Source organism: Rhinopithecus roxellana, chromosome 8 (genome assembly GCF_007565055.1).
Source record: "Rhinopithecus roxellana isolate Shanxi Qingling chromosome 8, ASM756505v1, whole genome shotgun sequence".
Taxonomy (NCBI): Eukaryota; Metazoa; Chordata; class Mammalia; order Primates; family Cercopithecidae; genus Rhinopithecus; species Rhinopithecus roxellana.
Window position 1 is genome coordinate 111,904,818 of NC_044556.1, and position 11,948 is coordinate 111,916,765.

Genomic DNA, 11,948 nt, shown 5'->3' on the forward strand with positions numbered 1-11,948 from the left:
GGTGAGATGTAGTGTAAATGGAATTATTTGTGCCCTCAAGGAAACTTTGGAGTGATAGAAGTGTTTTACTAATTGTTTGGAATGGTAGTTGCATGACTGCTTACACTTAGCAAAACTCATCAAACTGAGTATTAAAATGAATAAATTTTGTTATATGCAAATTATATCTGAATAGAGCCATAAGAAAGTATTTGGGCCCAGGTGGAGCTACCAGAATGGTGTAGAAAAAGAGACATTAGGCCGGGCGCGGTGGCTCAAGCCTGTGATCCCAGCACTGTGGGAGGCCGAGGCGGGCGGATCACGAGGTCAGGAGTTCGAGACCGTCCTGGCGAACACGGTGAAACCCCGTGTCTACTAAAAAATACAAAAAACTAGCCGGGCGAGGTGGCGGCGCCTGTAGTCCCAGCTACTCGGGAGGCTGAGGCAGGAGAATGGCATGAACCTGGGAGGCAGAGCTTGCAGTGAGCTGAGATCTGGCCACTGCACTCCAGCCTGGGCGACAGAGCGAGACTCCGTCTCAAAAAAAAAAAAAAAAAAGAGACATTAAGCAAATTGTCGCATAACTATGAAGTACAGCTGCGAGAAAGATTAAGAAGGAAAGAAAGGACAACAAGGAATGCCTCAAAAGGCCCTATTCCTGGCTGGGAGAGGTGGAGGGCCAAGAACAGTTCCTTCCGGATGGGACGTTCAACCTGATCATCATTATCGCCATCAAGTTTAATGACTTCTGAGATGTGCACGGGTGAATACTAATCAGGATGAAACACAGTCACACCTCTGAGCTGTATCCGTGCTAAACCCATGAAGATGTTAGAACTGACCCACCTGCAGTAACAGAGTTTTCTTTTCTTTTTTTTTTTGAGACGGAGTCTCGCTCTGTGGCCCGGGCTGGAGTGCAGTGGCCGGATCTCAGCTCACTGCAAGCTCCGCCTCCCGGGTTCCCACCATTCTCCTGCCTCAGCCTCCCGAGTAGCTGGGACTACAGGCGCCGCCACCTCGCCCGGCTAGTTTTTGTATTTTTAGTAGAGACGGGGTTTCACCGTGTTAGCCAGGATGGTCTCGATCTCCTGACCTCGTGATCCGCCCGTCTCGGCCTCCCAAAGTGCTGGGATGACAGGCTTGAGCCGCCGCACCAGGCCCAAGTAACAGGCCCAAGTTTCTTGCCTTGCAGTATCCTCAGACTGCTCTGATAGACGGCAATGTCCATAGTATCCATGCCACGTAATTTATTGATTGATATAATAATGTCTTCACTAGATTTATGGGCAAGACCTTTGTTCAGAAATAAATAAAGAAGATCAGACCAGAATTAAGTATCATCTATGATTTTTGCCTCTTTGGCATCTAATCAATTAAAATGAAAAATAACCCAGGCGTCTTTCTAAGATCCCACAGTTTGATTTTTGATTTAATAAAAATCACATAAGTAATAAAGTCATCGATGTTGTAACTAGTTTCAGGCTATGTAATGGCAGTCACTCTGGGTGCAAATCAGTGGCTATGACTTCATTTCTGCAAGGTATTGTAAATACAAACATGTGGTTAGCTACAAATGAAAGGAAAATGAAGGACTGCTTCAGCAGGAAAGCACTGCAAAATTAGATTTCATGTATAAGGACTACATTTTCAGATTAACCAGACAGGAAAAACCATGTTGGAAAAAAATAAAGTCTTAAAATGTAAGATCTGGGAATTAAGAAATATTAAGTAAAGTAAGATTTAAAAAACAATATTTTTTTAAAAAGGAAAAGAAAATGAGAATAGGAGGAATGGTAAAGAAGGAAATAGAAAGATTAAAAAGTACCCTTTGTGAGAGACCTAGTGTGACAGATAACTTACCACAACAAATTTTAATTTGTATTTGTGAAACATTATACTTTAAAAAGCATTTCAGGTCATGTGAGGGTATGGCTCTGAATTATAAACTTCAGTAACTCTTCGTATTTGCTGACAGATTATAACTAGTGAGATTTTTCCAAAATAATTAATTTATAATTACTTCCAAATAGTTTCTATAAGTATTAAATAAATCTGACAGAGTCCAGGGCTAATACATGATGTAGAAAGACAGTAAAATGCTTTATGTGAGTCTAGAAGAAAATGCAAATAATAGTCTTCTTACTAGCTTTAGGATGCATTATCACTGTACCACAGTTTGTCACTTTTCATACTTAAAAATGAGTTAAATAAGGTATTAAGTTAAAATTAAAAATTCTAGTTCGACAAATGGGTGGGAAGAGCTTTACATACAAAGCTTTATTCTTTTTTCAAAAAATAAATTTTGTTGTGCATGCTTAAGGCATACCACATGATACTATGGGATGCATATAGAGGTAGTAAAATGGTTACTATGGTGAAACAATTACCATAGCCATCACCTCATAGTTATCTGTGCCAGCTGATGGCAAGAGGAGAAAAGCAACTGTAATCTACTCAGCAAAAAATCTGAGTCGAATATGCTTTATTAACTCTGGTCCTTAGTTATGCTGTACATTAGATCTTCCAACTTGTCCATTCTGCGTATCTGCTACTTTGTATCCTTTCATCTACCTTTCTCCATTGCCTGAACTCCAACCACTGTTTTATTCTCTCGATCTGTATATTTGACCTTTTTTTCTGATTCCATATATAAGTGAGATCATGCAATATTTTTCTTTTTCTGTCTGGCTTATTTCACTTAGCATAATATCCTTCAGGTCTATTCAAATTATGATTAAATGGCAGCATTTCTTTCCTTTTTTTGTTTTGGAGGGTGGTGAATACAGAGGATTTTATCGTTGATGAAAGTGGCTTTCAGTGGGAAGGGGAGCTGGAAAGGGTATGGAGTGGGAAAGTGGTCATCCCCTGGACTCTGGCTGTCCCTGGCCAGGCTCTTCTCTGAAGTCCCACTGTCAAGCCGTCCCTCTGACGTCAAGCTGCTTCTCTGACATCTGGCTGCTTCTTCTCTTCTCTTCTTTTCTGCTGTTCCTCTGCCAGTGGAGCCTGGGGTTTTTATGGGTACAGAATGGGCGGGCCAGGGGGCTTTGGGAAAAGGCAACATTTGAACAGAAAAATGGGGATGTTCTCACTTTGGGCAATGGTTCTAGGCTTGAGGGTGGGGCTTCACCAGGGACCCCACCCTTTTCTGCCTAGAATTTCTCTGCCTCCTGTCCCTATCAAAACCATAGTGTAAGAGAGCATATCAGTGGTTAATCTGAAGCCAGAAGTGTGGAGAGAGGCATTTCCTTCTTTTTAAGGCAGTGAGATGCTTATGTCTATCTAGCCATCTAGCTGGCCAGCTCACAGTCTGTCTATTCCTTCACTGACAGACGCTTAGGTTGTCTTCATTCCTTGGCGATTGTGAACAATGCTGCAATGAACATGGGAGAGCAGAAGTCTTTATGAGGTGGTTACTTAATTTTCTTTAGGTATATACCCACAAGAGGAATTGCTGGATCATATAGGAGTTTTGTTTTTAACTTCTTTAGGAATCTCCAAACTGTGGTCCATAATGGCTGCACCAATCCACATTCCCCCCCACAGTGTACAAGCTCCCCCTTTCCACATTCTCATCAACACTTCTTATCTCTTGCCTTTTTGATAATAACAATCCTAACAGATGTGAAGTATTGTCTCACAGTAGTTTTGATTTGCATTTCCCTGATGACATTGGGCACCTTTTCATGCGCCTATTGGTCATTTGTATGTCTTTTTTGGTAAAGTATCTATTCAGGTCTTTTACCCATTTTTCATTGAGTTATATATTCTCTTAGTTTTGAGTTGTAAGAATTCTTTATAAATGTTGGGTGTTTACCCCTTATCAGATATTTTTTTCCAATATAGGTTTTTCCATAGGTTACCTTTTCATTTTGTTAATTGTATCCTTTGCTGTGCAGAATCTTTGTCGTTTGAAGCTCTATTACTATTATACTTTGTTCTATGGTGTTTGTGAACTAGGGCTTTGCAGAAATGGAAGAAGTGATAAACCAGTGAAAAATGCTGTCCAAGCATCAAAAGTCCTTTGAACAAAATCAGGGGCTCTCTAGATTTCTAGACTTGCCTTTCTCTCTCTTTGCTCAAGAACTGTTTCTCTGGAACACTCTGTCCTCCTCAGCCCTGAAAAACATATACTAGTGTTCTTCAATACAGTTCTCCATGCTTATAGAATTATATACATATGTGCAAATAAAACACGTGTTCCTTTATATGACAAATCATATCATATAATGTAAATGTAAATTATATGCATAAAAGTTTAACTTTTCTCTATGTCTTATCTCTCTACAGTATTTACTTTAGAATTGTCATTCAGACTGTAGAAAGACATCACAGGAATGCATATTTAACAGTTATTTAATCAAAAAGAAATTCAGTGGATTTTCAGATAAAAAGTAAATTTTATACTTAAATTATATGTTACAAATCAAGGGCCAATAGCAGCTGTGAATACATATTACCTGTTTCACAAAAGAGTTATTTCTTGTGCTGAAAAGCTAGTCAAAGGTGAACATACTAATACGTAAGTTCAGATCTTATTATTAATATTCTTTGCCAATTAAGAATGAGATTTACAAACGCCTTTTGTTGAGGAAGAGATTTCTTCCAGGATCCTCAGCATCAGGGTTTATTGAGAAGTACTCTATTGCACAGCAAGGTGTCTATAGTTAAGAACAATATATTGTATATTTCTGATCGGGTGTGGTGGCTCACACCTGTAATCCCAGCACTTTGGGAGGCTGAGGCAGGTGGATTGCTGGAGCTCAGGAGTTCGATACCAGCCTGGGCAACATGGTGAGACCTGCCCTGCAACTCCCATCTCTAGTTAAGAGAGAGAGTAAGAACAATAATATATTGCATATTTCAAAAAAAAAAATCTAACGCCGGGCGCGGTGGCTCAAGCCTGTAATCCCAGCACTTTGGGAGGCCGAGATGGGCGGATCACGAGGTCAGGAGATCGAGACCATCCTGGCTAACACGGTGAAACCCCATCTCTACTAAAAAAATACAAAAAAAATCTAGCCGGGCGAGGTGGCGGGCGCCTGTAGTCCCAGCTACTCAGGAGGCTGAGGCAGGAGAATGGCGTGAACCCGGGAGGCGGAGCTTGCAGTGAGCTGAGATCCGGCCACTGCACTCCAGCCCGGGCGACAGAGCGAGACTCCGTCTCAAAAAAAAAAAAAAAAAAAAAAAAAATCTAAAAGAGGGGATTTTAAATGTTCTCATCTCAAGAAATAATAAATCTTTGAGGTGACGGATATGCTAATTGAATCATTCCACAATGTATACACATATATTGAAATATTGCATTGTAATTCATAAATACATAGTTATTTGTCAATTAAAAATAAAACAGAACTTTAAAAAGTTACAGTATTTAGCTTAAAAAATAAGTGATATAAATTATATGCTACATTATGTGTTAAATTAATCATAAATATGATTATATTTATTATATATAATGTATATTATATTATGCATTATATTATATATTATGTGGCATATATTAGTCAGCATGCAAAGAAATGAGTAATATCATGCAGTTTTCGTGTACCTTGCTTTATTACTGTGGGAAATGGAGGGAAATCCCTTTACATGGGCTGGGTAAGATCATACTCATCTTTTTTTTTTTTTTTCGGAGTCTTGCTCCGTCGCCCAGACTGGAGTGCAGTGGCCTGATCTCGGCTCACTGCAAGCTCCGCCCCTCAGGTTCAGGCGATTCTCCAGCCTCAGCCTCCCGAGTAGCTGGGATTACAGGCGCCTGCTACCATGCTCAGCTAATTTTTGTATTTTTAGTAGAGATGGGGTTTCACCATGTTGGTCAGGCTGGTCTTGAACCCCTGACCTCAGGTGATCCACCCACCTAGGCCTCCCAAAGTGCTAGGATTACAGGTGTGAGCCACCACGCCCGGGCCGTACTCATCTTTTATAGTGGCAGGATCCTTTCCTCCCCAAGCTATGCAGTGGTGAAATCCTAGTGAATTTTCTTGACATGGCAGTGATTTCAGTGTGAAATGAGCTGCCATTTCATATCTTCATGGTGTTGCTGGTTTTAATCAGGGCTCTTTGGTTACTCTGCAATTCCAATTATGTGATTCTGTTGAAATCTTACGTGTTGCTGCCTCTGCCGCCCCTTCTTCCTCATTCTGCCCTGGGGAATATGTCAGATATTCAAGGCACACAGTACTGGCAAGACTTGCTTGCTAAAAACCCATTTCCACCCCCACTCAAGTTTTAAGATCAGAAACGAGGTGGCTACTTGTCCTCTGTTATCTTTCATTCTAAAGTAAAATAATTTCTGAAATTCCCAAATGCTGCAGAAGAAATATTACAAGGAAACTGAGAAATCACGTTTGAGAGATATTGTAGACGATTTGCTTCAACTTTCACGGGTTACTTCTTCCCCACTCCCTCTTCACAATCACTTTTCTTCCACTTCACAGTCAAAAAGTGTTCCTTTAACCCTTCCTGAAGACAGCTAAGAAGCATTGCTCTATGGTCCAAAATCCTCACTAAAGGGATACTTTAAAAAAAAAAAAAGTATCATTTATGGCAGAGAGAAAGCAGAGAGAGAGCTTAGGTAGGAACTGCTGAAGGCAGCATCACCTGACGCCCACCAGGGGGCGAGCACGCTGCGGCGCCGGGGCCCCCCATCCATCCCGGGTATTGGTTTCCTTTTGCCTCCTTCTCATCTCTCTGTTAATACCTATTCTAGAGTTAGGATGCAGGCTTGAAAAAAACGTCACGGAGATGCATTTTTTTATTTGTATAAATGTACTAGGGGTGTAAGTGCAGCTTTGAGACGTGGCTAGACTGCTTGTGGTGAATGAGGGCGTTTAGCGTAACCATCACCTGAAGAGTATGCGCCACACTCGGCAATTTCCCATCCCTCACCCCTCCCACTCTTACACCCTTCCGAGGCTCCGGTGCCTATTATTCCACCCTCTGTGTCCATGTGTACACAGGCTTTGGCTCCCACATGGAAGTGTTTAACACGCTTATTTAATTAAGAGTCGACAGAGGCCTTTTCAGGTGAAAAGTAAGTCTGGTTGGCTTGACTGGTTTGAAAATGAGGACTGTGTTTGCTCACGAAGATAAAGGGGAGGAGCTTTCCAAAAATGAAATATACCTTTTAAATGCTCTTTCCTCTCTTGGAATATTCTCCCCACTTCCTCTCTCATCCAGGACATTTCACTGCATTCTATAAAGCTCAGCTCAGTGCTATCTGCTCACACCACTGTGAGACTAAGAATCAGTGAGTGGAAGAATCTGCCTTATAGTCCCATTCTGCTTATTCCATTGTGTGCACCATTAGACTTTGGGGACTTGAAGAAACTGAGAGCTTCACTGGGCTCTCCAAAGCTGGGAACCACGTTTTCTCTGTAAGGAGACCTGTCTTTACTCCCATCACTCTGTTGAAGTCCTAGTGTCTTTTGTGCATAATTGGTTTAGGGATCACAGTACTTGCAACAGGAAATTCTAGAGTAATTCTTTCAACCACTGTTTGTTAAACCTTTGGCTTTGTGGTAGATTTTAAGACTGGGGTCAGTGGTGATAGAACTGACCAAAATTAACTAATTAATGATGTTGGATTGCTGTAGAATGACTGTATTAATTTCATGTGGGGGCATTCTAAGAACTCCAAGTGTGTGGAAGTGAAGCTGCAAGTTTCCATAAGGAAGGTATTTCTGTAAAGATTGTAGAAACCTAAAATAACCTAATTTCTTTTAAACACGTATGTATATACACATGCCAAATTGCAGGGCATTGCAGAGCACCTTAGTATCTGTTGTTTTTTATTTTTTAAACTTAGAGACAGGGTCTCATTTTGTTACCCAGGCTGGAGTGAGGTGGCGTGATCATAGCTCACTGCAGCCTTAAATTCCTGAGCTCAAGAGATTCTCCAACCTCTGCCTCCCAAGCAGCTGGGACTACAGGCACACAGTACGATGTCCAGCTAACCTGTTGGTTATTTACACCCTGGGTGATCTGTTGCACAGGTGCACCTGTTCTCTCACTTATTTCTCGTGGCTTCACAGTATCCTCTAATGTACTGCTCAATTCCCAGAGGTTTATTTTAAGCCTTCATGTATTACCTCTTGAGATTCCCTTTCATTCCCAGTGGTGTTGAATTGCTTCTGTGGATGGGAAGCCAAATGCCCACATCTCAGAATATAGCAGGCTGCAAGTTCCAACCACAGGGAAATGAGGTGTCTTCAGTCCATGTGTAGGGAGTGTCTTAGTCTGCTTGGGCTGTCTTAAAATAAATACTGCACACTGGGTGGCGCAGACACCAGACATTTATTCTCTACAGTTCCAGAGTCCGGGAAATCCAAAATCAAGGTCCTGGAAGATTCAGTTTCTAGTGAGGCTCCTTACAGATGACTGCTTTCTTATGTGTGTGTGTGTGTGTGTGTGTGTGTGTGTGTGTGTGTATGAGAGCGAGCGAGAGAGACAGAGAGAGAGAGAGAGAGAGAGATCATCTTTCGCATTTCTCTTCTTATAAAGGCCCTAATCCCATCATGAGGACTTCACTTTCGTGACCTAATTACCTCCTAAGAGTGCCACCTCCAAATGCCATCACACTGGGGGTCAAAGCTTCAACATATGAATTCTGGGAGAAGCTAAATATTAAATTCATAGCAGGGAGCCACAGCAAGTCTCTCCATCATATTGGAGATAAATGAAGACACACTCTGAGAATCATTTGAGAAAAGTCACTCAATGACTGAGTCATGATATATGATCTACTTTCATTACTATTTATAAACATGCTTCTGTTATCAAGCCAAGCAAAGTGTCCTTCTTTGTACCTAGAATGTAACCAAGGAAAGCTAGAAAATGAACCGTCAGCTTTTTTTTTTTTTTTTTCACAATGGCAGAATAGCAAACAATGGAATGGATCTAAAGAGTCCAAAGGCAGAGTTTTATCATCCAGGGAAGGGAAGCCCTGCACTCTTATCACATAACAGAAACATTCTCACAGTGGAGATGGATGTAGCTGGATGAATAAAGCTCTCACTGTTGGTGAGACACATCAAGCCACTGCTGCTTTTGGTTTTTGATTCCTTGACCACAGACGTTTGGCATTTTAGGGAGATTTGTTAGGGCAGAGAATGCATTGGCTTGCTGATGGAATGACTGACTACACTCTTATCTTCTATCACCTTTTCCAATCACTTCTCTTCTATAAAGCTGCTTTCTTGTGGGTTTTATAAAGTGTTGCACAGACTCTGAGCATATGGATTAGTGGTTTATACGCAAGATGGATGTGCATTCCTAACCATCTTCTGCCCCAGTCCAAGCGGCCAGTTGGCTCTACTCTTTGATATCTCCCTTTGTAAATCAATGCTCACTGGTTCAAAAAATCTTTTCTCAGAAGCAAACCTCTCTTCTTGTCAGAGATCTCGCTAGTGTACCCTCTGGCACTCTATTGTTCAATTTCTCATGAAAGATCCTGGGCCCTTAATGTTTTCTCTCTCTTTTGGAAAACAAATTAGTGTTAATAATCTGACAATAAAATTGTTTACAGCAAGATTTTTCTGAACCCTTTCCACACAGAAAATTTCAAAAGTTACAAGTAGAACATGTCAAATGTTCAAACTTTCTGAGAAAAAGTATACTTGCTTTCTCTTTGAAGTTATAACAATAAGAGAGGAACCTGCCCATCAAATTTAGTCCAAATGAACTATGGAGCTCTGATTTGATACCACCCCTGACTGTCTTCTCTGCCCTAGGAAATGTTAGCGAGGGATCAGATGTTCAGAACCATGCCCACTTTGAAGCAGATGCCTCATTATGAGCAAAGCATTTGTCTTCATCTCAACAATGTTGGGCTGGGAAGTCAATTTCTGTTTAGATACATGGAAAAAGGAAGGCATTTCATTTAGGTGGGCATCATGGTGCCCACTTGTGGTCTCAACTACTTGGGAAACTGAGGCAGGGAGCCTAAAGCAGGAGGATGACTTGAGGCCAGGAGTTCAAGACCAGCTGGGCAACATAGTGAGATCCTGCCTGTGCAAAATAAAAAAGCTAGCCAGGTGTGGTAGCATGCACCTGTAGTCCCAGCTACTTGAGAACCTGAGGTGGGAGGATTGCTTGAACCCTGGAGATCAAGGCTGCAGTGAACCATGATCCTGCCACTGCAGTCTAGCCTGGGTGCCAGAGTGAGATCTTGTCTCAAAACAAACAAACAATAACAAACAAACAAACAAACAAATGCAAAATGCACACACACAAAATAAAAACCAAAAAGGCAAGTCATAGACTATAGAGCATAACCAGCTTTAAACTTAAATTAAATTTTTTGAGCCCAGGAGGAGTTCAAGGATGCAGTAAGCTATGATTGTGCTACTGTACTCCAGCCTGGGTTACAGAGCCAAATCCTTTCTCCTAAAACACAAACAAAAAAGAGCAAAAGGAGGGCATTTCCTAAAGGAGAGGCTTGGACCTAGTTTTTGATCGTATCTACTTTTAAATAATATTATGAGTAGGGAATAAATGGATAGTATAAATTTTTTTGCTGTAAGTTTCTGATTAAATTCCTCTCTGTTTGTTATGAGAGATCAAAAGTAGTTATCTTCCAGCCCAGGCACAGTGGCTCATGACTGTAATACTAGTATTTTGGGAGGCCAAGCTGGGAAGATTGCCTGAGTTTGAGACCAGCCTGGGCAATACAGGAGGACCCTGTCTCTATAAAAAAGAATTTAGGCCGGGCTCAGTGGCTCACACCTGTAATCCCAGCACTTTGGGAGGCTGAAGTGGGCGGATCACCTGAGGTCAGGAGTTCAGGACCATTCTGACCAACATGGCAAAATCCCGTCTCTACTAAAAATACAAAAATTAGTCAGGCGTGTTGGTAGGTGCCTGTAATCCCAACTACTCGGGAGACTGAGGCAGGAAAATCACTTGAACCCAGGAGGCAGAGGTTGTAGTGAGCCGAGATGGTGCCATTGCACTCCAGCCTGGGCGACAGAGCGAGACCCCGTGTCAAAAAAAAAAAAAAAAAAAAAAAAAAAAAAAAAAAAAAAAAAGATTTTAAAAATACATACTTTAAAAAGTAGGCATCATTCAGAAAAGGGAGTCTCCTATGGCTTTGGCAAGTGGTGAAAACAAATTCGACAAGGACATTATGTGCTTCTGGAGTCCAAATAAATTGGGATCCCCTTTGCACTCTATTAATCCTTAGTTTAAATCTCTGTTCAATCACTGTTCCATGTCTTGTCTTAGGCATTTAGAGCTTAATATTTAGTGATCAGTATACAATGGAAAAAGGCTGTCTCTAATCTCTAGAAGCATACAATGAAACAGAGAAATCAGACAAATGCAGATGATGGCTCATAAATATATAAAATAAGATATATTGAATCAAATTTGTCATAAATTAGTTGAAAGAAGTAAATCTGTTATGGTAAGGCTGAAATTATTATCTCATAAATGAATGAGATGGATTGTGAGGGCATGGATGAAGTAAGAATGGAATAAATTGTAGGGTGACAAGGTGTTGGAGGAAGGAGGGAGGGCATAAGTTGCTTGGAAACAGGAGAGGTTAGAATGAGTAGTTGAGTAGGACACATATCAATACAATAAGTCTTATTTAGAAATCTTCTTGGGGCCTATTCAAGTGTTCTAGCAAATTTACTTGAGAGCATCTGGCAAAAGGGAGAAGTTACAGGAAGGGATTTGAAAAGATGGTGTTGTTCACCCTCCCATAGATGGATGGACCATGCTGCCCATTGTGTCCACTGAAAAGGAAGACATTTGGGAAGGGTCAAGAGAAGCACAATGGCTCTATTTGGGATTTCAGAAGATAGCACTTTCTAGTCAAAAGAGCTTCTGCAGACATCAGGGTAGCTGATGCTGAGAGATGGGAACTCTTTCATGGAGCTTGTGGACACTCATTTGGAAAGCCGACATGCTATTATTAATGGATGCATGCAGGCAGAGATTATCTGGCTTTTCAAGACTACCCTACC